The sequence below is a fragment of the Drosophila gunungcola genome, unplaced genomic scaffold (genome assembly GCF_025200985.1).
Source record: "Drosophila gunungcola strain Sukarami unplaced genomic scaffold, Dgunungcola_SK_2 000118F, whole genome shotgun sequence".
Taxonomy (NCBI): domain Eukaryota; kingdom Metazoa; phylum Arthropoda; class Insecta; order Diptera; family Drosophilidae; genus Drosophila; species Drosophila gunungcola.
The window spans coordinates 197,915-225,468 of NW_026453279.1; the positions used below are offsets into that span (position 1 = coordinate 197,915).

The following is a 27,554-nucleotide window of genomic DNA, read 5'->3' on the forward strand; positions in this document are numbered from 1 at the left end:
TCACTAAATTTAATGTTCCAACAATTTCTTTTAGAAATTTTATTGGCTCCCGCTCTTCTCCTACAACTAATAACTGCATTTTAATTCAAATACTAGCCCAAAGTGCGCAAACACGTAGCATGTATGCAAACACGTGGCAAGACAAGCTCCAAGGCAACCCGAAACCCAACAAACGATGACCAGGACAACCCAGGACATGTGGAAGGAACCGAAACAACACTGAACAATCGCAACTAAACAATAGCCCAAACATTGGCCCACGATCCACACAACAAATACCAGGGACTGGTACAAGGCGTCACCTACTCACCGACAAACAACGACCCCAGGTTAGGTTAGAGCAGCTGTCAAATTATTGACACACTTAGACCTAGAAGGTCCGTTGTGATATCGCGTGGATCTGTGTCCCCTTTCCTGTATTATCGTCTTCTGCTCTTAACGCAGCTGACCTAGCATAGCTCCCATCCGGGTGCTTTCATGCATTATATTATTCGCTTTAGGTTTATACTCGCAAGTTCAGATAGACTGCTCATGAGGGGATTCCCAAAGTGGTACAGTCTAGATTTGCATAGGGCCGGGCAGGAACAGAACAGGTGTTTCCTCCTCCTCCTCGTCCCTGCAGCTTCTGCAGAAATCATTTTGGGGCTCGCCCAGTCGCATGTGTGCCGACCAACCAATGGCCTGTAAGCACTCGTATTAGCATTCCGCACTCGGTACGCTTTAGCTGTAGAAGTTGAGAAGTTCTCTTCGCATTAATATTTTGCCATATCTGGCAAGGGATGCGACAATGTCTTACGTGTGTCCATGCTAGGCTCGCAAGTTCTTTATATTTGTTTTTAATGTTTAGCTTGCAGGTGGCCATCGGCATACCAAGGCTCTCCTTGTCCGGAAGGAGAGGAACAGTAGAGCCATGCCTGGCCAACTCATCTTCAATACAAAACGCCTGCAATGTTTCGGTGACCCGGACCCATATTAGGTATTCTATGATCTGCAAAGCCATCTCATGTAGAGATTTGCGGCAGTTTGATATGGTTTGAGAGTATTGGTCGAGATTTTCGACCTGACAGCCGCTTGACTATCACTGTAGATGTTTACCCATTTCTTTTGACAGTTTGCATCGTTTAGGAGCAACAAAGCTTAATTTATAGCATATACTTCCGCTTGGAAGATACTGCAGTGATCCGGAAGTCGGAAGGATTTCCTGATGTTAAGTACATTCGGAGAACATTCCTCCTCCGACTTGATTATTTAATTTAGAGCCGTCAGTGTAGAAGTTGACTGCCTCTTTTAGGCCCGGTTGACCTAGCTCCCAGTCTTCTCTGGTTGGTAGTAATGGTGCAAAAGGGGTGTGGCTGTATTCAATTGGTTCGCATAGATCCGTTTTAGGTGGGATCGTTGTGTCTTGCTGGAGTATCCTGGCATGACCATATGCTTGGGGTTTTCATTGCCCTAAGTCCCTCATTCAAACCGCAGCTATCTTGGCCCGCTCTATGCCGGCTAGGTCCAGGCTGGGAAGGTTCAGAAAAGCATTTAGCGCCTGGTTGGGAATGGTGCGAAGGGCTCCGCTTTTGCATAAGGATGCCATTCGTTGAACCTTGTTAAGGTCTGCTGTGATTGTCTGTTTCATTAGCAAAGGCCACCAAATTGACACTCCGTAGAGGAGAATAGGCTTGACTATCACTGTGTGTTACCAGTTGTCGACTTTTGGGGACACGACCCATTTCGTTCCGATGGCTTTTTTGCAGGAATAGAAAGCAATTGTTGCCTTTCTCGTTCTCTCTTGGCTGTTCAGTCTCCATGTTAGACGCTTATCTAGTACTAAGTATATAGCGTTATCATTGAAAGAAAGAGAGAGCAGTTATTTAATGTTGGTGGGTTTAGTTGAGGAACCTTGTATCTGTTTGTGAACAGAACCAGCCCCGTTTTTAAGGGGTTTACTCCTAGACCTCTTTCTGTTGTCCAGTCAGATAGCATTTTAAGTTTGGCGGTCATTAGATCGCATAGTGTCTGAGGGAATTTCCCTGAGAAAATAATGGTTACGTCGTCCGCATATGCCACAACCTTACATCCACCCCCTTCCATGCTACACAGCAGCTTATTCACTGCGATGTTCCATAATAGAGGGGAGAGTGCACCACCCTGAGGGGTTCCCCTGTTCACGAACCTTGTTTGTGTTAAGGTTCCAAGGGTGAAGGTTACCATTCTGCTCATCAGCAATTTATGGCTTAGCTCCACGACTTGAATCTCAACACCCAGGACAGTGAGGGGTTCGGTAATGGCTGCAGGGAGAACATTGTTGAAAGCGCCCTCTATGTCCTTGTGGTTGAGTGACTTTTCGATTTGGCTGACTACTGCGTGCAGAGCTGATTCGGTGGACTTGCCCTTTGCGTAAGCATGTTGAGCTGCTGATAATTGTTTTGAGTCCATGACTGACCTGATATGCAGTCCAATCAGTCGTTCAAAACTCTTGAGTAAAAAGGATGTCAGACTTATAGGCCTGAAATCTTTCGTCTTCGTGTGCGCGGCTTTGTCCGCTTTGGGTATAAAGACTACCTTTGTTTCTCTCCATGTTGATGGCAATGTTCCTATCTTAAGATTAATGCGGAAAATTTTCTTTAGCCAGTTGACGGCAATTTGACCAGCATTTTGGATGTGCGCAGGGGAGAGATGATCAGGTCCTGCTGATTTGAAGGGTTTGAAACTGCTTGTGGCCCATCTTATGTTACGTTCAGACAGGAGCGTTTCCGGGTCGATGCTTGAACCAGACTGATTTTCTGGAAGTCGTTCAACCGGGAGACTACCCGGAAAGTGGGAGTCTAGAAGTAGGCCTAGGGTCTCCTCACTAGAGTCTGACCATGAGCCATCTGGTTTTTTAAGGTATCCCAAGGAAGGGGTTGTTTTGGAGAGGATCTTCCCAAGCCGAGCTGCACCGGTTGTTTCCTCTATGTTTGAGCAGAAGGTCTGCCAAGCTGATCGTTTTCCTTTTCTTATGGCCTTCTTGCAGGAGGCTAGTTCCAACTGTTATTTTTGCCATTTTAGATCTTTATTCCCCGCTTTCGCCCTGTTAAAAAGGGTTCTGCACCTGGAGGCTTTTTGGATCCTCTCGGTTTGCATTAAGGGTAGGTTGATTCGAAGGCCATATTGCAGGCTTCTGTGAAGGTCCCTACTAAGTTATCTAGACTAGGTAGATCACTATTGTCATTTGGGAGAATACCTATCAAGACTTCTCTAGAAGCGCGCCAGTTTATTCGTTCAAGGTTGAGGAATTCAGCTAGAGTGGGAGGGTCTAATGATAATGTAGTTTCTATGAATCTGTGGTCTGAAAAGGAGTGCTCGCTTGAGACTTCCCAATTTTTGACTTTTTTAAGCAGACTGCCTGACACCAAGGTAAGGTCAATGACCGTTTGGCTATTTTTTGTGATGAAAGTGGGGGTGTTACCCCTGTTGCATAGGAAGAGGTTCGAGCCAAGGATGACATTAAAAAGAGACTCACCCCTGTTATTGCTTGATTGGCTTCCCCACTGAGTGTGGTGAGCATTTGCGTTGCAGACGATTACAAGGCCGATGCTGAGCGCCTCGCTCTCTTCGACCAGTTGTCGGACTATCTCGTCTGGGTGGTCCTCCTTTTTAAGGGCATTTACGTTATGAAGCAGAAATATGCTAAGGAGCCTTTTGGCTCAAATGCAGGTTCGAACTTTAGCTCCTTTAGAATCAAGTAACAACTTGAGTTCCTTGGTGCCTAGTCCAGAGACCTTGCCTCCAACGACCAAAGGTTCCTGTACCAGCACTAGGTCTGCCCCACCGTCAGCCAGGCGGAGCAGCAGAGCAGCAGACGCTGCCTTACTGTGGTGGACGTTCACCTGCAGTAGTTTTAAAGACATCTGCAACATTTCCCTCCACCACTGTGAAGTCGGATTCCTCATCGTTACTCTGCTCAACGATGCGTCGGTAAAATAGCCGTCCTCCGGCTCTTCGTCCCCGGGAGCCTCAAGTTCTTCCGGAAAGACCTGCACGGCTGGGTTGCAGACCGGGTCCTCCATCGCGCTCGAGTACCCCTTGTCGACTTTCACTCTGATCGCGCTGAAACCGAAACCGAAACCGTGAGCAGCCTCTATTGGGGAAACTGATTCCTTGTTCAGCACGACGATGGTCTGATTAACCGGCCCATCATGATGCTCCACCTTTACGACCTCCCAGTCGTGCGTGGGAAGGTTTGGGTTGCACCTCTGCAACATGAAGAGGATGTCTTCCGGCGTCTTTATGGAGAACGGCAGCCAGATCGCTCGAGGCTACTGGGGACGTCACGCCAATCCACCGCGACGATTTTCGCCCTTTTGTACACCTCGCCGAGCTGCGCTGTCGCCTTCTTATATAGGTCAGCCGACCGCTGACTATCACAGGCCACCACCTTGACGCTGCCTTGAAACCATCCCGCGTCCTTGCAGCATGACGTTGGCTGGGGGATGTCTCGGAGCAGTGCCATGCACAAGATGACCAGCTTCTCCTCGACCGCCTTCTTTGGTTTTTTGGTGATCCGGCCTCCAGGATTCCCCTCGTGCACCAGCGCAATTAAAATCCTGTCCCGCGTGATGTTTAGTTGGACCTTCGATCTCTTTGCCGCAGGTCCAGGCAATTCAAGAGATCGTTGCCTTTTCGGCTGTGCGTTCTCTGCATTAGGCCTCTCTTGGCCATAATTTGGGAGCACCTTTCTCGCCCACTCCACCTTCTTCAACCATTCGGCTTGTGTGATCAGAGTGTCTGTGCGGCAGTCCGCTTCTCCGCATGTGTAAAATTGCTTTGCTCGGTCGGTGGAGCGACAGTCCTAGCCGCAACTTCTGCAGTTTTTGGCGCCGATGCGCACTTTGCAGAGGTGCTGGCCGCCGACCGTCTTCCACCTTTCATCCCCATCAGAGATCCGGGCAGAGATCCGCTTTCCGATTTACTCCTTAGTCCGGCCCGGAGGCTCGTTAGGCCCTCCCCTTTGGCTCCGACAAGCCCGGGAGGGTGCCTTGTGCCATATTAGTCGCCACCTACGACAAGCAATGACGAGCTGCTGCAGTATTCTTCGCCGCTAACCATACGGCGACTTTCAACCCCAGACTGTATGGGTACCCCCGATGAGACAATCGGACCTCTGCAAGGAGCCAGGAAGCCGAGCGACGGGAAGGGTAACGTCGTGGGACATAGCAACCCGAGTGCGAATCGGGCGGGATAGCCACATCAACGTAACAACCACTGAGTGTGACGGCCTACCCCACAACAACAATATAAAAACATAAAAACAGATATAAAAAATCCAAATTGAACATTCCAAAACAATGGTATATTATTTGGAAGCCCAACGCCCGCACAACTATTTAAAACGCAAGCCCAAAGCAAACGACAATTGCCCACACTTTTAAGTGGAGATATCGAAAGTCGATAGACATGACCCGATAACAAGCTATCGAGGCGGGATTAGCCCCATCGCTCGCACTGGTCACACTACACGGCGCCTTTAAAAGCGAAAACACAGCCCCAGACCAGTCACCTGCTTTCCGACGAGCTTCGTTGAAACATCAACAAGGAGGAATATCCGGGTAAGTGTTTTGGTAGATCGTCTTGGTAGTGGTGGTGGATGCGTAAGAGTGCGATTTTAAGTCGGCTCTGCTACCTGGTGAGGATCATCGACGACCGGTGTGGCTTACTAATACGCATCCAGCTAGGTCATGATCATTGAGCCCGGCCCGGTTTACGAATTCAGGCCCATCTCAGTGATGAGCGATACGGAATAAACGGCAGGTCGAAACTAACGATGGTCGACACCCCCACATCCCACAAGAAAACCAAGTAGATCGTTCCTCCCAACGACCAAGAACGCTGCGTACCCGACGTACTCAAACGACGAGACACGACGAAGCAGTACGCAAACGGCCGAAACAACGAAGCAAGCAGTACATAACTCGGTCATTCTATAGCACCATCAAAACTAAGCAAGCAGTGAGCAACTGGTTATCCCGCGGCACCGACGCAACAATTAGTAGGAAGCTCCGCACTTCCGCAGGGCCGACGACCCAGAGGCACCCAACCATAGAAATTACCAATAATACTTCAGATCACTGTCAAAAGGTAGAGATATAAAAGATTTAGTGATGTTCATAGATTATGTTGTTAGATCCTGGGAGATATAGGAGCACGGTTCCAAAAATAAATTAAGCATTTAAGGAAACTTTTACACTAACAAATTGTATTTCACTTGGTTAATCATTCCCTTCCTGCGGGAAACGCGATCAGTTCTATAAGTGTTAAAGGTGCTTGGAAAAACTTCGAATTTGGAAATCTTCGGTTTCAGCCAAATTTCTGTGAAGACTAAAACAAGTTCAGGCAGAGAACAGCCTAGGTAACAGGCGAACAGCCTAGGTAACTTCATATGAAGTCCCCTTACATTTTGATAGGCTAGAAATAAAGAAGTGCTCAGTTTTTTGGAACAGACTCTAAAATCGGAGGCCGATTATTATTTCTTTGCTCTTACGAACAAATTTTTTTATTATTAGTTCATCATCAGGACAAACACTTTTATTATTTAAAACATTAAAAGCTTCTAGAGGAACACAGATTTTGCGAGTGTATGGAAATTTAAATTATTCAACTGTAATGTTTGGAGATGGGTATTTTTCTTGAAAAAATTCTATAGCATAGCCTATGTGGAATAACTGAAAGTTTCTTTTTACCACCACCAACACCTTTATGAACATTTTTACTCCGACTTTCTGATGAAGGGAGTATTCCATTGCACTCAGTAAGATTAGTAACAGCTGGCTGTAAAGCTTTTGATCCACCGGGATGCCCTAAAACTTCTCCAGTGACAAGGACTGATGACCTAGGTTTCGGTAAAGATCTATTGCAAATATTTTAAATTATAATTGGGACAGAAATCTGGAAATGAATTTAACAAAACGTCCAATCCAATGGACTCGGTTTTTTTTTTTTTTTTGTTTAGGTGACTCTTGTTGAAAATGTTAATCATCCGAAGCAATGCATGCTCGTAACTCTACAATAAGACTCGAATTGTAACAGGGATGTTACATGCTATGTCAGTCGCTAATAAAATGTCAAGTTAATCACATAATTTTCGTGTGCTTATATTTTCCTGCACGGTGACGGTCATCCCCTTCAATAGGTTATGGGCCCAGGTTACCCAATGTGCACATGAAATAAAATGTAGTTTGAGTGGTGGCTCGATTTTGGATTTACTGCGAAGCTCGAAACGAAAAATGAGTGTGATTTAGCAAATTGAGAAGCTGGACGAGAAGAATTAATACTCGTGGTGCGTACAGATGCGGAGTGTATTGGTGCACAAACAAGAACCTGCACCAGAAGGCGTGAACTGGATAGGCATGGATCAAAATGCCTTGGCTACGCTTATTTAAAGTGTAAAGTCCTCACAATTGGAATATGTAAAGCATTGTTCCCATGCCGCTGAGGCCTGATCAAGACTAAGAGAAGTGCATCAGCCAAGCGGTCCCGTCCGCAAGATATCGCTTTACAAGAAGCTCTAAATCTTAAGATGGCAGATGGACAGACAATGACCGGCTACATAAGTGTGTTTGTCGAAATCTTAGATCAACTTGCAAGTGTGAATATCGATCTAAATGAAGAGCTGAGAGCAATCATTTTACTTTCCGGTCTCCCAAAAGACTATGAAAGTTTTGTTGTTTCGCGTGACGATTTACCGGCGTTTGAAAATCTATGCATAAAGTTAAAGGAAGAAGGAGAAAGAAGAGACGTGAGATCGGAACGATCTAGCGTTGGTCGCTAGGCAACGACCGTGAAAAGGCAAACCAACGGTGAAGTGATACAAAAGTGGCGAACGCGATCACATACAGAGAAACTGTTCATGTAATCGACCAGCAGTGAAGAGTAATAGGCGAACAAAATCTATGCACTGTTTTCTCTTAGGCGCACTAAACAGCGGTTCTCTTGAACCACTTGGTGTCTCGACAGTTGCGCTACTAGCTACATGTGCTGTAAGAGAAGCATTTTTACGAAGTTTGAATGATTGGAATCGCTGATGATGGCCTGTTAGGAGCGGAAGGAAAGGGCGTAATGAACTTGCAAATTGGAGAGTGTGAACTAAAGTTGGGAAATGTACTGTATGTGGCAAGATTAAAAAGAAATTTTATGTCCGTGAGCCAAGCAGCAAAAAATGGTTGCGTTTGGTAAAAGCTGTGCCAAAGTTGTGCAGAGGAGCAGTTACTCTCATTTAAATGTCAACAAAGTCGGCAGCTTGTAATTGTTTTCCGAATCGCAAAATAAATGATATACTGCAAATGTACCTGACGAATTTTTATGGCACAAAAGGTTCGGACACTTAAATTACTCAATCCTTATGGAAATGAGCATAACCAAGTTTGTAATGGATTGGAGATGGCTGATTTTTCGCACAGACCGCCATGTAAGATGTGCATGGTGAGCAAGATACACGAGACTCTTTTTTCATCCCAAACGGAAAACAGATTATTGAAAACTGGAATAAAAACTAACGAAAGGCAAAGGATTGATAGGATATATTTTGATTTATTATTTTATTCTTTTCAAACACAACACACAACCACTTCCGAGCAACACCGCGGAAAAAGAGAGGGAGGATATTGAAATGAGACCAGACTATTACAAAGTCAAAAATACCGTTTAGAGATACCAGATCTACCTCTGGGGAGTACAAAAATGATCCAGCATTCGCTGCAAGGATTCGGGAAAACCCAGTAAAACCCGATCATATGATTACTTAACATAATTTACATAATTGAGAATTTGAGTAGTCTTTTTAAATTAAGTTCCAATAGATCAATCAGTCTTCTTGTCTTCTTGCAGTCCAATCTTGCTACACAGTTCATTGAATCTTGCGGCTGGCCACGGCTTGGTAAAGATGTCTGCAAGCTGGTTTTCTGTGGAAATATATTCTATACAAATATTGTTATTTTCAACTTGCTCTCTAGAAAAATGATACTTAATATCAATATGTTTGGATCTTTTATGGCAGGAGGGACTATTAGTTATACTAATACATCCCTGAATATCTTCATATATTTTTATAGGTCCCTCAAATTTGATATGAACACTTTCTTATAAAGACTTCAACCACAAGGCTTCTCCTACAGCTTCGAACAAGGCCATGTATTCAGCTTCAGTCGACGAAGCAGCTACTGAGTTTTGCCTTTTCGTATTCCAACTGATTTACAATCACTCATTTTGAACTTATTCAAAATTTTTTTAATGTAAGGAGCTTGACTTAAAAATATTTTTTTCCATCTTTGATTTCTATTCTTATTCCAATAAAATGTCGAATTTCTTCCAAGTCCGTCATTCTGAACTTGTTCATTAAATATGATTTGAAACATTTCATCTTTTTTTTATCTGCTGTGCAAATAACTAAATCATCTACATAAAGAAGTAAATAGATGTTCTTTCTTACGTCACCGATCGAAAGATCTATCGATCTATCGGTGAATTTACGAAACCACACTCGTTTAGTGCTTGCTCAAATACCTCAAACCAACATCTTGCTGCTTGTTTGAGACCATAAATTGCTTTATTCAATTTACATACACTATTTGCACTACACAATACATCTTGAGGCACTTTCAAATAGATTTCTTCTTAAAATTTTTCATTTAGAAAACATCCATGTGATGTATTTTTAAATTATATGGAATTTTTTTTTTTTTTTTGGTTTACATATGCATTTTATTTATTGAATCTTCTCTGAATTAAGACCAACAATAAGTATATAAAATCTTAAATTAAAACTATAACTGGCAGTCAAGATGACTGACGCGAGATGTAAGGGCTCTAATAACTATGGTGAGCTGGACAGTCAGTTCGTTGTAATCGGGTCCGGTTGGAAACCCTGGCTAGGCCCCTGGCGAGCTGGTTTGAATGAGAAGTTAGTTTGGTGTGGTAGGACGCTTTTTGTTTTGATATTTCATCTTTTACGGGTAGAATGCCAAGATCTCTGTGGATGTTGTCGTTCTGAACATACGAAGGTGCCCCAGTGATAGTTCTCAGGATTTTTGATTGTGTTCGCTGGATAATATCGTTGTTACTCCTGCTCGCGTTTCCCCACAATTGGAAGCCGTAAGTCCAGACTAGGTTAGCGTTGGATTGTAAGGAAGGACCTTGAAGTATAGGCAGAGGGCGGAGCGAGCGTTTATGAGCCAATGAAGGCTATTGGATTTTAGTTTTAGGTGGACGCCAAGGCACGTTACATCGTCAGCTTGTGGAAGTGGCGTGTTATTCAGAGTTAGCGGGGGACACGTTTGTCTGTTAAGAGTAAACGTTATGTGTTTACACTTCTGCGCATTTATTTTTATACGCCAGTCTGATAACCACCTCTCCACTACTACAAGATTATCAGCTAGTTGTGTTGTTGCCTAAATTGGGCATTTGGACCGACTTAAGATTGCGGTATAGGCTGCGAATGTAGAAGTAGTTAGCCGCTCGTTCGTGGGAATATCTGCTATGTAAAGGATAAATAGAGTTGGACCAAGGGCGCTACCTTGAGGAACTCCAGCCTCTATCGTGTAATCGTCGGATATTGTAGTGTTGCATCTCACGGCGAAGGCTCTGTTGTAAAGGTACGATTCAAGTATCCTGTGAGTGTTTTCCGGTAGTAACGTTCTGATTTTATGCATAAGTCCATCGAGCCAGACTCGGTCGAAAGCCTGCGCAACGTCAAGGAATACCGCACTGCAGAATTTCCGAGACTCGAATGCAGTTCGTATTTCTGTTGTTAATCTGTTAACTTGCTCTATTGTTCCATGGCTTTCTCGAAAGCCAAATTGATGCGCCGGAATAATGTTGTGCTCTTTTAGATATGGGATTATGCGTGTCAAAAGGCATTTTTCGAGCAGTTTTGACAGACACGAGAGTAAACTTATCGGTCTATATGAGGCTGGTATTGTGTGATCTTTTCCTGGCTTTGGGATCATTATGATTACCGACTTTTTTCATTTTTTGGAAAGTAGCCTAGTCGTGTTATCCCGTTAAATAGTTTACAAATTACCTCAACTGCACAGTTTGGGAGTTCAATAAGCATCTTAGGAGTTATTAGATCACCGCCTGGGGCCTTTTTTGTTTTTAATTGCTCTCTGATGACTTTTGCAACTTCGTTTGTTTGAAACAGAATTGGCGCCGTCTCAGTTCCACCTCGAATTGACGGCGACGGTAGTGTGAATGAATTATTTGCACGGTTTGGCTGAAAAACGTTTCGAAAGTGTAAAGCAAATGTACAGGCTCTGTCTTTGTCGCTACTGGCCCAGCTGCCTGAAGAGTCTCTTACGGGATTTACTGTTTCGGCCGGCGCACTTAGATTTGGGTGGGCCCTCCACAGGGGATGCTTGGTGCTGGTGGGTGAAAGTTTCTCAATGTACTGCCCTGGTAAGTCAAGCACGCCTCAAACGTCTTTTCTCCAAAACAAGCTGTTCGATTTCAAGGTTAGTTTTGTGCTAGTGTGTGTGCCCATCCCTCCCTTGCGGTGTAGAGACTTTGGCTGCTGCGACGAGTACAGACTCCAGTGCGTCGGCATAGCAGTCGATGTCCTCCTTGATGTTGAGCTGTGGAGTTAGTTCGATGTGGGAACTTACGTACTTTTTGAACTTCAGCCAGTTGGTTCAATGCGACGTCAGCCTGCAAGGGTGCTCGATTAATTCCGGGCTTTGAAGAAAAGTTATTAGCACTGGTGAGTGGTCCGATGATAGATCCAAAAGCGATTTTGCAGATATTAGATTGCGAGGAATATTTTTTGTCACAGCAAAATCAATTAAATCAGGTAGTTTCCTAGGATCTATAGGCCAGTATGTAGGACTGTCTGGTGAAACGTAGTCCAGTTTGTTGCATGTTTTGATGAGTGCAATATATAGTTGCCTTCCTTTGGGGGTCACAAGGCGGGATCCCCAGTGTGTGCGCTTGGCGTTGTAATCACCTGCTGCTATGAATCGCTCTCCAAGTGAATTGTAGAAGTCCATGAATTTGTCTTCGGAGACTGTAAAGCGGGGTGGACAGTAGACAGCGGCAATGGCAAGGTTGCAGTTGCCCAATTGTAATTTTATCGATGTAGCTTGCAGATAATTTTTTGCAAACCGTTGGTGAAAGTGGTGTTTGATCTGGTCTCTTATTAGGATGCCGGTTCCGCCATGCTTTACCGCTTTACGCTTTACCATCTGGATGATCGGTGCCGTAGAACGTGTATCCCCGTATTTGAATGTTATATTTCCTGGTGAGATGCGTTTCTGCCAGAAATTGAGTTATTTCAGGTATATGCCGTGAAACACCGTTGGCGTTCTACAGAGTTATTCGAAGGCTGGGCATAATTTATTTGAGCTGCTGACCTGCAAGCATTTGTAACAAGATATTTTGGTTTTGCATTAGAGTTTGCATGGTGGTTTTCATGAAGGACATAAATTCCATTATATTTAGTTGCAAAGTTATCATCATAGTTTCCATGTTACATTGTGGCTGTCCCATGGCCTGCTGTATGTTATCAGTTTTCGGCTCTATGTGAGCTGTGCCTAATCTTAGAGCACTGGCGAGGAAATGCCCTTGGTGGTAATTGAGAGCCCAAATGATGACCTTGCTGCATTTGCGAAGAAAACTTTCGGTGTCCTTTTTGATTTCATGTAGATGTTCTGGCGTGCCGTTGTCGCTAGTTGCATACGACTTTTCATCTCCTTGTAGACTGGACAGCGTCTTTAGTTTGCTGTGTGGTTTCCTTGGCAGTTTACACCCTTTTTAGTGAGAGAGTTGGCAGGACAGGCTTCGGAGCCGTGGCAGTTTCCACAAGCTACACAAACTGATCTGAGGGTGCAGTAAGCCCTGATGTGTCCGTATTCCTGGCAATTTGTGCATTGTACTGGCCCGTTCCATTTGTGCGGCTCTTCTACTGTGATCCTACGGTGCAGAAGGTACTGCAACTTGTAGATTGGGTGCACTGCGTTTTTTCAAAGTTCTGCTGTCTGGCTCCAGCTAGACCTTGAAATTGGTTGCGGCTTCTTGTCTTTGTTTATAATATTTATAACATGTTTTGCGCAAAAACCGTTTTCTTGTTAAGCCTCTATAGTTTCGGAGGGGGTCACATCGGGTTCTATTTCCTGAAGCACAACTTGTAAGCCTTTGCAACTTTTCAGCTGGTACGTGTAGTAATTCTTTTTGACATCGTTTAAGTACTTCGACACTGCTCGGAAATCATCTTCTGTTTTGGTTTGAAGTTTGGTTTCGCTTATATTCCCTTTCATAAGCGGAATAACATGAAAGATATCTTTTCCGACAAGCTCAACTATTTTGTTGACTAGGAGATCTTCTCCCGAACAAAGATAGGTGATGGCTTAAGTTTCTTTGGGGCTATTTCTTCAGACTCTGTATCAGGCTCCGCCGGAATGGAAAATCTATTTTCATTTAATGGACCGAGATTTTCAGGGCCTTTGTTGGTACGGTTTATTTTGGGCATATTGCCGTCAGATTTTTGTGGGGGTGTTAGCTGGCGCTTGGAAATATTAGCATTCCATGCCTGTCTGCATGGCCGAACCCGCTTGCGAAATTGTCATTTCACCTACCGTTTGTTTTTGCCGTTTGACCCGATTTTTGCACATAGTTGTGTTGTTGCTTTACCCGCTGCAGGAGAAGAGAGCGGAGTCGTTATGGCATTGTTGACGACAGAGACCGTTGTGGTTGACGTAGTAGTTACTGTTGTTGTTGCACTAGGTGGCAGAAGCTCGGTTGGAGTTTTGCATTGCTCACTCAATGGCGTTTGAGCGTTGAAAAGTAGGGCGGGAGAGCGAGTTCTTTGGTTTTCGGCGGTCAGTAAACTTGCACTTTCTTGCACTTTCGGTTCTAGAGTATTACTCGTGAAAGAGAAATAAGCATTGTTACGGGCCAAAGAGAGACGACGTTTGTCTTGCTCTCTCTGAATTTTTTCACGGGCTTCGTGTTGTTGTTTTTGGCGTGAGTGCGCTGATCCACGTTCTTACTCATTTGTTTATTGATAGTGCGTAACGAATAATTAATTGAAACTTTAGTTTACGATAAGCGAATTAGCATCGCGAATCGCAAAACCTCGCGTTTATAAATTTTTTCGAACGTTTTCGATTGAGTGAGTAATGGTTTTTCAGGAGCGTTAAGAATACACGTCTACACGCGACGGGAGCTCAATTTTCTATTGAATTGAAGTACATAATAAGAAGCGAAAACTAGCTATTCTAGCCACAGGAGCAAATGTTTCTTCATAATCTACAAGATACTTCTGCGTGAATCCACGCGCCACTAATATAGCTTTGTGTCTTATTGGATTTCCAAATGCATCGGACTTTAAAGTAAAAACCCATTTGCTATCAACAATATTTATATTTTCAGGCCGCTTAACAATTGACCAGGTATTATTAAATTCATGGGCATCCAATTCGGTTGCGTTAATTGCGGTGTATATGAGACAGTCAAATGGTAACTTATCCCTTTCTGTACACAATATTCACGCATATCGCTGGACAAATATTCCCTAACATTGTCTATAGATAGATTAACGACTTTAAGGTTTAGATGCGCCTCACTTTTTGCTACGAAGTCCTTAAGCATTGCAAAAACATCTGATTTGTATTTCATTAAATACGTTAAACAATAATAGGGGTATATTTATGTATTCTTTATGTTTATGTTTTTCAAAACGCAACCTGGCTTGTTTACCATTTAAGCATGCCTCACATATCTCATCAACTGGATAAACATTATCTAAAAGATTATTGTCACTAAAAAAAATTATTTTTCTTAAATTCTAGCAATTTTTCTTTACTTATGTGACCTAATCTCTCATGCCATAAACGATATTCATTAGTTTTCACATTTAATGTTTAGGCCTTAAATTCAAGAATTGGTGTTTTGAACGTACCTGAATTCTCAGCAACAACAAACACATTCTTGCGTATCTTTACGCCTTTACTACCAAAGATAACAGTCATTGCGAATTAAAGTATTATTATTTTTAAATGTATTAGTATTTTTAAACGATTTATTTATATAATTATTTTTATTATACACAGTTGTATCATAACTTTCCTAAACGATTTATTTATATAATTATTTTATTATACACAGTTGTATCATAACTTTCCTACTTGTATCTTTGCTATCGTTGTTAATTTTTATCTCGTGATCGAGCAATCTGTTCTTTACAAAAGCAAGATTTTTCTCAGCTAGTGTCTCAATAGCAGTTATTACTGCATTGTAAGACGATGGCAAGCTCAAAAGAAGTGCGATACCATGTCCATTTCTTCGATTTTGGCTCCTGAAGCCAACTAATCACTCATTAGTTCATCGAAAAAATTTAAATGACATACTCACTTGTCCAAATTCCTGAGAATTTGTCGCGCCGTGCTGTCGCTTGTCGCAAAGTTGAGAAAATAGTCACTAAGATATTCTATCAAAGTGCTCTTTTCACAACGCTATTCCTTTTTCCAGGAATCGTCGATGTTATCTGGAATATTCTCATCAATAACTTTTAAGACATCTAATTCTGCGAAAAGGGCTCTTATTCTGAATTTCCACACCGAGTACTTTTCGCCGTCGAAAGGCTTAAGGTTGCGTTTTGCTTTTTCCATACTACTTTTCGCAAACGCACATACAGCTATATGTATGTATGTATGTGTGTAAGTAACACAGAATTCTACAATTTCACAAGAATTTCACAATAAACCAAAATATCATATATATCATATATACCTGAGCCCATAACCTATTGAAAACTTGAATAAAAAATAACGAAAGGCAAAGGATTGATAGGATATATTTTGATTTATTATTTTATTCTTTTCAAACACAACACACAACCACTTCCGAGCAACACCGCAGAAAGAGAAAGAGAGGATATTGAAATGAGACCAGACTATTACAAAGTCAAAAATACCGTTTAGAGATACCAGATCTTATAACTTAAAAGATACTAAGTGTTATTTTTGAATATGGGATATTCAACACAGATCAGAGGAGTTGTAGCAGCTATTGTTAATTCTGACGTGTGCGGGCCTTTTGGAACAAGTTCGCTTGGTGGGTCTAAATATTTCCTTACATTCGTTGACGACAAGTCGAGGCGTGTGTTCATATATTTCTTGAAGCGCAAAGATGAAGTATTTAACAAATTCGTGTAGTTTAATAATATGGCCGAGCGACAAACAGGAAAAAAATAATGTGCACCCGGAGTGACAACGGCCGCGAGTAAGTGAATCGGGCGTTTGATGGCTTTTAAAGTTCAAATGGGATAGTACGGCAGCTTACAAACCCCTACACTCCGCAGCAAAACGGAGTTGCCGAGCGCTTAAATCGGACGTTGGTGGAAATGTCCCAATGCTTACTAGTGCCGTCTGGACTATGCGAGGCATTGTGGGCAGAGGCAGTATACATAGCGGTATACTTACGGAATCGGTACATGGAAGCGTGGCGTCGGGTATTCGAGGACAGTTAAGGCGTACAGGCTATATGAACTTTACGCACACCAGATGGATGTATGCACGGCGTACCTAAACAGCGACCTGGATGCTACAGAGTACATGCAACCCGAAGGTTATGAAAATGTGTTCTTGCTGAAAAAGGCTATATACGGCTTAAAGCAGTATGGAAGGCAACGGAACATCAAACTGGATGGCGTTTTGAATAGCATTGGTTTCCACCCATTGGAAAATAAGCCGTGCTTGTATAAGCGAGTTGGCGAAGGTAATATTGCGTTAATCTTGTTTTACGTTGATGATCTCATTATAGCGTGCAAAAGCAAGTCAGACTTAGTTAATATGAAGACATCGATTTCGACGGCTTTCGAATGTATTGACACAGGCGAAATACGACTGTTTCTCGGCATGGAGGTGGAACGCGAGGGTGAACTGGGAGAGAACACTATTGTGCAGACGCAATTCATTCGGGATTGGTTTCGTCGACATGATACAGCACGGTGTACATTCCTTTGGACATAGGATACCAAATTGCGTGTAATGAAAAGTGTGCTAAAGTAGACGAAACGGCGTATCAGTCAGCAGTTGGTGAGCTGATGTAGTTCGCACTCACGGCCAGACCCGATTATTTTGCATTCCGTTGCAAAACTAGCTCAGCAAAAAAAGGATCCACACGGCGAACACTTAGCGGGTGTCAAGCATGTCATGCGGTACCTAGCGGCTACGATGAACTTCAAGTTGCATTATAAACAAACAGGACAAGCGTTCGTTGGCTATTTCGACGCCGATTGGGGCGGTGACAGGATTGATCGAAAATCGCTTACAAGATACGTTTTCTTCCAAGCCGTCGATCCAATCTCGTGGAAATCGGAGAAACAGCACAGCGTGCCTCTCAGCATCACCGAAGCTGAGTTTATGGCTTTGTCGACGGCGTGTAAAGAGGCAGTTACTATGAGACAGCTTATTGTCGATCTTGGTTGTGGCGACCCGAATATTCCAAAGTCGCGCATGGAGATAACTTAAGCGCTCAGCAGCCAGCAAAGAATCCAGTGCATCATGCAAGGACGAAGCAAGTAGATATAAAATACCACTTTGTACGTCAGATATCAAGTGAAGGTCAGATTGTTTTGAAAAATGCTTGTACTGAGGCTATGATATCAGATGTATTGACTAAGAATTTGGCAAAGAAGAAACACCATGAATTTGGTAAATTGTTGAACTTGTATTAGCAATATTATGACGTGATTGCATTGAGGATGAGTGTTGAAAATGTTAATAATCCGAAGCAATGCGTGCTCGTAACTCTACAATAAGACTCGTATTGTAACAGGTACAAAACTTCAGATGCGAGTCAGTCGCTAATGAACTCTCAAGCTAATCAAATCACTATCGTGTGCTTACATTTTCCTGCACGGTGACAGTCATCCCCTCCAATAACTCACTTAGCAGTTTTTCACTACTAAATTGTTCACTTACCGCGTGAGTTGTTTTAATACTCCAAAATATTAATTATTGCAAAAAACAAATAATAAATAAATACCTCTGACAAATTTAACACTGGGATCAGAAACGCGTCTTAATGCATAATAAGGGGGAGAAAGCGAGAGAAAAACCTTTCTATCGACTGACTTGACTGGCTTGTAAAACACTCTCAACTTTGTACGTTCACAGTTAAAATAGAGCGGAGAGGAGAGAATAAAATGTTACAGAGAGTTAATCGCGCAATGTTATAAAAACAAAAATTAGGAGCACTGGCAAAGCATGCAAAAGAGAATGAAATTATATTATTATTATTATGAGTACAGATTTATAACAAATCAGTTAGGCTAAGCTTGGTCAAAAAAACACCAGTACTTTCATAAATTAATAAAAACTTGCAAAATCGCAGAGCACAAGATAAACACAACCGATCACAAGAGACACTAAATCGAGTTATATATATCAGTCTCTGATCGGCTTTCGTTGCGAGCAGACGTGTTTTTCATTTCGTTATGACCCCATTTACGTGCTCTGAGTGCAATGTTGCCGTTACGCATGCGCAACCTCGCGGTTTTAAGGCGGTTCGATGTTCACCACTTTGTCATTGCACTTTCCACACTTCTTGTGTTAATTTGCCTGAAGAGGCAATAAATTTGCTAGCCATTATGCCGAATCTGTTATGGCAATGTGATAGCTGCGTAGTGAGCAATGATTCGTACTCAAATACAAAGTTTTAAATCGCTTTTCCCGAATCTGTGGAGGCCCCGCCTAATGTTAACACCAACAAGCGGAAGAAGGAAAAAGTTGCCAATAATCCTCCTACCAATCCCGTTGTGTCAGACCATAACCCTCTCACAGAGGGCTTTATGGTTGTCTCCAAAAAAAATTAAAAAAATCGTAACAACAAGAAGCATATTATTGGTTCAGCGCTCGCTTGTGATCAACTTGCAGTATTGCCCAGCAAAAGATTTTACCATATTGGCAAATTCGCTGTAAACACAAAGCCAGAGGCGCTGTGCAAGTTTGTTTCTGACAAGTTAAAAGTAAATTCAGCTGTTTTCGCATCAACAACAATACGGCGCTCTATTCGGAGTTTCGCTCTCTTATCATTATGCAGCTTCATACACTCAGTCGCTCTTGACGGCTGTTTTTTCTGATGTAGCGCGCTCCTCATATTGGCGCTCTATCCATATCCTGTTGCATCACTGCCTCGCTTTACTCATGCATGGTTGAGCGATTGCGTTGAATTATCACTCTCTTCGCACCTATATTTGTAACAACAACGAAATCGGTTGACTTTGCCCTTTTCTTTATGCAGCTCCTTACTTGAAAAGGGTCCGCTTCTATACAGCGCTCTCTTCCGAGTTGCGCTCCCTTCACCTCCCGCTGCATCGGCGCTTCGGCTGACGTTTGGATTGCATACCGGTGTTTTTGGAGTACCGCTCATTTCCTCATGGTTTCCAAAGGGGTATTGTAAAATCTTACTTTTTTACGGACGCTTGCTCTCTCCACAAGTTTCTCTTCTGTTGCCTCCCTTTGATGATGAGCTTTCTGCATTGCGCTCCTTAGGGCACTCACCGACTCTGGAAGTATCGGCAAGTAGGTCTTCTACGATTGCGCGAATGGATTGCAACCTTCGTAATGATAATCTCCCACTACCAATGTATCCGGACTGGAATATTGCGTACGGCTCGGAATGGCTTTTTTGGACTGGCGAGGCAAAGGCTGCATGTGGATTTTACGATACCATTTCATGACTTCCGTTATGAAGCTATGGCAACAGTTTCAGAGAATTCATCACACAAAAGAATTGGAACTAATTGCCTTAAAATTTATTTTCAAAACATATCTGCAAAGAGAACTAAAACTCAATCCTTCTTCATGAGCACTTCCAACAGTGGTTATGACATAATAATATTGGTTGAAACCTGGCTCAACCCCAACTTCTGGACCAGTTGGCTGTTGAGGCATCTGGATTGTCTGGGAAGACTGTAATAGTTGCTTCTTGTATTCCCTCTGGAAGTGACTTTACGCTTTATCAGGCGACTATGAATAACATTGCCTGCCTACATGTCAGCATAGATGACTCTGTTGGTCTCGTTGTGACAGGAGATTTTAATTTGGGATCTGTTGTATGGTCAAGTGATCCGCAATCCCATGCTATGGTGCCTGGTAATGTACACCAGCCACATGAAATTATTGTCATCGATGATTGTTATAATATGGGCCTAACACAGATAAATTATATTTTTAATGATTTGCATAGGCTACTAGATTTAATATTCATCAATTCTATTGTTCATTCCTCGGTAAGCCTTGCTGAATTTAGTATTTTTAGTTGTGTTGTTCATCATAAGCTCTTATGCTTTAATATTGAATTTTATAATTTCTTACCAGTTGTTAACTTTATTCCTATGTATAATTTGATTATGCCAGCTTGGTTGCCGTAAGTGATTGCCTCACGTCTATGGATTGGGTTTCCTTACTATCAAATGCTTGCATTGCGACCAACTACAATAAGTTGCTTGTCGCTTTATAAAATATTCTTGACAGCACTTGTTCAACCAAGGTACGGGGTTCCTATAGGCTTCCTTGGTATACAAAATGTCTCCAGAACTATAAAAATCTAAGAAGTACGTTCTACAAACGGTTCATTAGATGGGGTAATCTATTGGATCGTGATAGATATAGACAACATAAGCGGGAATTTGAGTTTCTTAATAAATTTATATAAAATCAATACATTTCCGACATTGAAAATAGCTTAAAGTCAAATCCAAATGTGTTCTGGCGTTTTATTAATTCAAAGAAATCTTATTCTTCTATACCGTCAACTGTGTCATATAACAATACATCCGCTAATTCTGGGACAAATATTGCAAACTTAATTGCTTCCTTTTTTCGGCCAATTTATCATCTTTATGCGGATGACCTTAAAATATACATGCCAGTGAATTCCTTAAAAGACAGTTATTTGCTACAATCGGACTTGAACAAAATCAGTTTATGGTGTATTCAGAACAATTTACCTCTCAACCTAAATAAATGTTAGGTTGTTCGCTACAGTAAATGTATCGTAAATATTCTTTCTACATATGTTATTACAAGCCATTCACTCTCTGCACTTACTGAGATTATGGATCTTGGGGTCCTCTTCGACAGTTTTTGTTTATTAACCATATAAACCATGTTCTGCCGAAGGCATATGCAATCTTCGGATTTGTCAAAAGAAACACTGTACTTTTTATGGACCCATACTCACGACTGACAGTGTTCTCAGCATTTGTGCGTTCAAGAGTGGAATATGCTTCCTTTATTTGGAACCCGTCAGGTGTTGTTGATATCAATAAAATTGAGAGGCTGCAGAAAAAGTACCTAAAATTTTCACTTCAGCTGTTAAACTTTTCGAAACCTTTGCCACTTACTCTAGCCAATGTTGCCTACTGCATACCTGCAGTCTAGTAGATCGGCGTTCGATAGCGAGCTTGCTCTTAATCAACGATGTTATAATTGTTAATATAGATAGTCCATTCATATTAAGCTCAATTAAATTCAATATCCCTGCCAGGAGTCTTCGTACCGTCACCCCATTTTTTGAAAGTGCTGCGAGGACTGACTATGCGCGAAATGAGCCAATCCTAAGAACTTTAAGACTTTTTAACTCTTTGCCACTAAGTATTCGATTGGTTTGGGGATCCAAGAAGGATGTGCTTAGGCAATTACTTAGGGAATATTTTTTAATTAATATTTAGTTTTAAAGTTAAGTTAGCTGATAGCCAGATAAGGATTTATCCATTGGCGAACAAATAAATAAATAAATATAAAGCTTTTAATTTCACAAAAATCTGTAAGGAGAAAAAAACCTACGAAAACATTCTTATAAATCGGGAAGATTATATATTGCATCCTTTTCGATCTCTTGTATTCCATTAATATCATACACAATAAATTATTATTATTAAGTACTTGTTTAATTTTAAGTTTAGTTCTTGTCACTGAAGAAAAAACATAACTTTTTTGCTTTTAACATCTAATAATGGCAAGTTTGCAAACCTGCAAAAGCGTACTTGCTGGGACAGTATTAGTGCGAATGAAACCAAACAGCGGTTTAAGACATTCACACTAAATTAAAGCTGGCTTTGAAAAAACACTATAATGCACAAACTTAAGCCGTACAAAATTATGGCACCAACGGACTCTGGAAGCAAACGGTTGGGGTAACGACTTAATTAAATATAAGTCCGCCTCGAAACTATAAATACATATTTAGGTCGTGGTTAAATCGAGCTCAGGGAGTCCTTGTGTGGAGTCTGCGATAAAGGTGGCTGGGCAAAGAGCTCGAACCTAGTTCTACCTGCTAGGCGATACACCTTGCCAACACAATGGGGAGCCTGCGATAACGGTGGCTGGGCGAAGAGGCAGAAGCTCGTTCTACCTGCTAGGCGAAACAACTTGCCGGCCCCGACAGTGAGGTTCGCATAACATCCAGAGTCTTGGAGGAGCCGTCCGAGTCAGATACCAGCAAGCAGTCGATAGGATTTTCCATATTTAATTGCGCAGATTGTATACGGCGAATACACTTGATCACTCCACTGCCAATTTGAGACTACCCCAGCTTCTTAGCATACCGAAAATGCTCTTCAGAAAATGCTGCAACGAACATACTTGTATCTCTGTCTCTCGCAGTGGCTCAAGCATACACGCACAACAATCGTAGTACTCATCTCTCTCTGGCGAATAACGGAACAAAGCGTACTAACAAACAACCGTTAGAGTGCAGAGACGAGAATTGTTATTTGGTACACGCATTTGATTTAATCCATTTACACTGACTACTATAATTTAAGATCCGACACGGCCATTCTGACAATTACACGTCCTCGTGTACTGTAAAATTAATATTTCAAATATGACTTATAAATCCGTGATTATAGCTTGTGTTTTCTTAAACTCATCAATTTCAATACCATTTATTTTTTAATAAATCATCTTTCGCTTAACATTTTTCTCTTATTTCATAATCTTTCATTATTTCAAATTTCAATTCTTATTCTCATTGCATAATCAAATTCATTTTGACATTTAATTCATTCCATTTGCTTCTCAGCAATTCAAAATTCGACTCTAGTTATCGTCAGATAAGAGCATAATCCCGTCAAGAGCGCCACACGCCATGTCCCAACTTTCGTCTTTCACTTGTGCTTGACCAATGACGCAGGTAGCTTAAATCTCAAAACCATATCTTTAACTCATACATTTCAATCAAATATTGTCATATATCAACCATTCATAAACTTTGCACCCGCCAGGTTATTTCCATTAGAATTCTCAAACACATCCGCCATTCACAAACATTTTCTTATCGAAGTCTATTGCAACTTCATTGCAACCATTCAATACTCTATATGGACATTTTGTTTTCACATAACATATCCTCTCACACGGATATATAATAACCATTTCAACAAGTCTCAGGCGGGCACTCCAATTTACTCGGAACATAACCATCTGGCGTCTTTCTCAAATCTTAATGACAATATTTATAAGTTCTCTTATTATGCAATAACTTCAAGATATATTTATCTCCTTCTAGAACTTCACTAACCAAAAATGGTGCTTTAAACTTTACATCCAATTTAGTTTGATGCCGTTCTTCATTTTTCCTCAAAACAAAATCTCCAATTTTATGTCGTTCAACTGCTGCTTTATTTTTATCGAATCTTATTTTGTCGTAACATAGGCTTGATTGTTCATATTTTCAATTGCCCTATCTCTAGCATTAACTGTATCTACCTCCGTCTCTGTATCTTATGGTGGAATCAAACTCAAAGGACGAGCCTCCTTGCCGACAAGAAACTCTAGGGAACTTGCCTTGGGTGTAGTACTAACTGTGCAATTCAAGGCAAGTTGTACCTCAACTAACGCATCTTGTCAAGATCGGTGACCTGATTCAACCGCTGACAGTAGATTCTTAAGGGTACTCATCACACGTTCACTATAAGATAAGCTTAATCTTCAGTGATGTACAAAACTCTGAAAATTTCCTACTACTAAAACATCTACTCTGATAAGCTATTATACGCTGCGGTATTCCGAACAAAGAAATAGATGATTTGATTACAACTGTCAGAATCTAATCTTAAAGTACAACTGTCAGAATCTAATCTTAAAGTATTATAAAAATAAACAAATTTTGTTAAGACATCAATTTGTATTCCTTAAGATCATTATTCCCACTTAATTTTCCAGTAATATCGATATGCACCGTGTGCCATGGCACATTCACTTTTGGAATTGGATGTGACTCGGCTTGTATCTTCCCAGATGAACCCTTATAAGTTTTACACGTTATGCAGCTATCGACAAACATATTTATTCATCTTGGCAAACCAATAATATTGCTAAGTTTTGTCAAGAGTCTTTTTCCATCCCAAATGCATGATGGACTCGTGTACTTGATTTATTAGTGACCATCCAAAAGCATGGGGCACTACTGGCAAACAACGGGTTCTTCCACTTATCTGAACTTTACGAAACAAGACACCTTTTCTCAACTCATATCTGTCTCAACTCATATCTCATCATCTGTCAACTCTTTAGAGTTAAGTTTGGTAATGATATCAGTAATTTCAGAATCCTGGCGCTGTTTAGCAGCAAGCCAGTCACTTGAGATTTCTGCCAAGTTTACACGCTTTTCAGTTTAGTCCCTGACTTTTCAACATTGGTGGTTTCCTGAATGTGATTTCTCGATAAAAAATCCACATGCGCCATGCGCTTTCCTACTCTATATTGAATTTTGCGACTGCAAATACGCCCACCAACGATGCACTCTTGGTGTCAGATCAATCTTTGTCCGCGATGATTTAAGAGCATTACAATCAGTATACACTAAAAAGGTACGAGCAACTAAATAATGACGGAACTGTTTAACGGATTCTACCACTGCCAAGGTTTCTAATTCGTATGAATGGTATCTAGACTCTGCAGGGGAAGTAGTTTTACTAATGAGGACTACCATTGATTCGATGCATTAACATTGGTAGTATGCACACATGTTGAACACCCACTGTACTAAGAGTACTTAAAGGGTACACACTGTAACACTTTGTTGCAGTGTTTACACAATCAAACATGTCCCGGTCGTAAACCCAAGTGTCCGAAATATGAACCGATCGCTATGCCTTGGACTACACACCGAAAGTGCTAGCGTCGGCATAATTGCAACACGAAAGGACCTTATGTGCATATACCTCGCGCTCCCGATAAGAGAGCATAGCCCATATACTTAAGCATATACATAGCCGTCTCTCTGCCGCCGTCTGTGGGCAGCGCAGCAACGAGACTTAGCCTTACTTAGAATTAAAAGAATAATGTTAGAATCAAAAACATTTAAACGTCGGAGCGGCACCATTGCTGCTTCGCCAAATAAAGAAATAAATTTAAAAATACAAAAAACTTGATGTGTTGAAAGTCTGATCAGAAGGTGATACTTCATGGCGACCGTGACATGGTCCTAAAGGACCTGAGGAGCAGTGAATCATAGGAGAAAAAAAAGTGGCGACCGAAAAACATAAACAAAAAAAAAGTGGACACTTCATGGATACTTCTGACCATTACCAAAAAAAAAATGGCGGACCATTATCGAAAAAGTGACAAACAGGAAGTCCGTCAACATCCGACAAGTGTGAGAGGCAATCCGCCCTTTACACCAACGCGGGAAATTGGCAAATAGGATGCAAAAATATAAATTCTAAGTGAGTAGAGTAATTAGGCAAACGCGGAGGCCAGAAAAACAAAATAAATAAAAGAATAGCTCACATTAAGTGGCTATTATACACAAATACGCCGCCCACATGGGCATAAGCAGAAAAACTAACTGCTGAGCTTGATTTTTTAAAAGAATGCCTCCAGCTACGCAAACCATACAGCAACTCACTCAGATAATATTAAAGTTATAAATGGAAAAAAATTTTATTACCCCACCATCTCCAAGCCTTTGCCGAAGAAACCTGACGTCTGCCCGAACGACTGCCCTGGACCACTGGACACAACTACACATGCATGAAGAAGACCTGTGCGAGGACCGGCACCGGCCCCGCCTGAGCTCATAGGCTCGGGACAACTGTAGCAGAGAATTCAACAAGCGCGAGAGGCACACCGCCCCTTCCGCCTTCGAAGGAGCGTCAGCGAAGCCAAGCCGGCGACGACCAGCTGTCGCGGGGAACACGGAAAAAAAAAAAAAACATTTTAATACCATTTGCACTGCGTTGCATAATTCTCTTAACTGCACTGCGATGCATATTTTTTTATAAATATAACATAATTTTGTAAAACTGAGCGGAACCCTTTCTGCCCAGTTAAAAGTATGGCCCGTAAAGCCATACGAAAAATTAGATAGAACATGTAAAAACAAAATTACAAATCTCTAAAATTTTCTTAAAAACAAAATTAATACAAAAAAAAAGTTCAATTTAAAGCAAAAATTGCTATTAAAAAAAAAAAAACAATTTAATCATATTTTTTCCATGAGCCAATATACATGGCACATTGATTATAAATTGAGAAACACATCAAATATAATTGGAATAAATTATAAAACACCAAAAATGGGTTAAGTAGACACCAAAGTGGTAGACTCAACAGCAAACGTTGTAAATAAGAACGAATCTGAAAAAATTGACACAGAAATTATCACAATAATGCTAATAACAATAAGTGCCTTCTCAAAAGATTCCAAAGTCAAGCAAACGACTTGGACAAAATTAAAAACTTGCCCATCATATTTACGATCATTATTGGCATTAATGAAATTAAAAAAAAAATGTATTAACATATTCAATAAAATTACAATAATTCCCAATATCATTCTTATTTTTTTTAATAACCCCAAATGAACACTCTAGATCTATTACAAAGGTCTATAGGAATGACCCAAATTTTCAAATTGGTCTCAACGACCCCGAGGAGCATATTAGAGCTCGAATACAGTTACATTGATTTGTTCAGGTTAGATTTTTCTCCAATGATTCATTGCTCCAGAACACAAAAAGGAATTGTATTATTGTTTATGGGGAAAACAACCAAAATGCCACCCTTTAGTTTAAAAATATAAATTAAACGCACGATAGGTTCAATTGAAATTATTTCTTGATTTTATTAGCTGTGCTCGGAGTTGCAGCGATTTTGTATAACTAACTTGCCGAAAGCTTGACTTAAAATTTGTGTACATGTTTTCGCTGTAGCTCAGCTGAATAGATAACGCGAAAGATGTAGCGAGATAAGAAAGGCGAAGAACAGTAAACATGCAAAGCCCTGCGTGTGCACCGCACATCTATGAGCATTTGACTAGGTGCTGGCGCTCTGCTTTAAACATACTCCCCCCGTTGGAAGAGGCACGGTTCCAACCAAATGGGATTCGATGGGCAGAGCGGCTAGTTTGGTGACGACCCTTTTGGTAAGACCTGTAGCTGTCCGGACCACAGCTACTCTGACGACGCCGTCCTTTCCGGGTATGACTTCATGGATACACCCAAGCTGCCATTTCATCGGTGGAAGGTTGTCCTTAAGCAATACAACACGACCGATTTGGATGTCGGATGTTTGATCCGCCAT

The 27,554-nt window shown here is 41.5% G+C and overlaps 1 pseudogene; it reads right to left on the reverse strand.

Moving 5' to 3' along the window:
* Positions 1-449: 449 nt before the first annotated feature.
* LOC128265392 (uncharacterized) lies at positions 450-27,554 on the reverse strand (annotated as a pseudogene).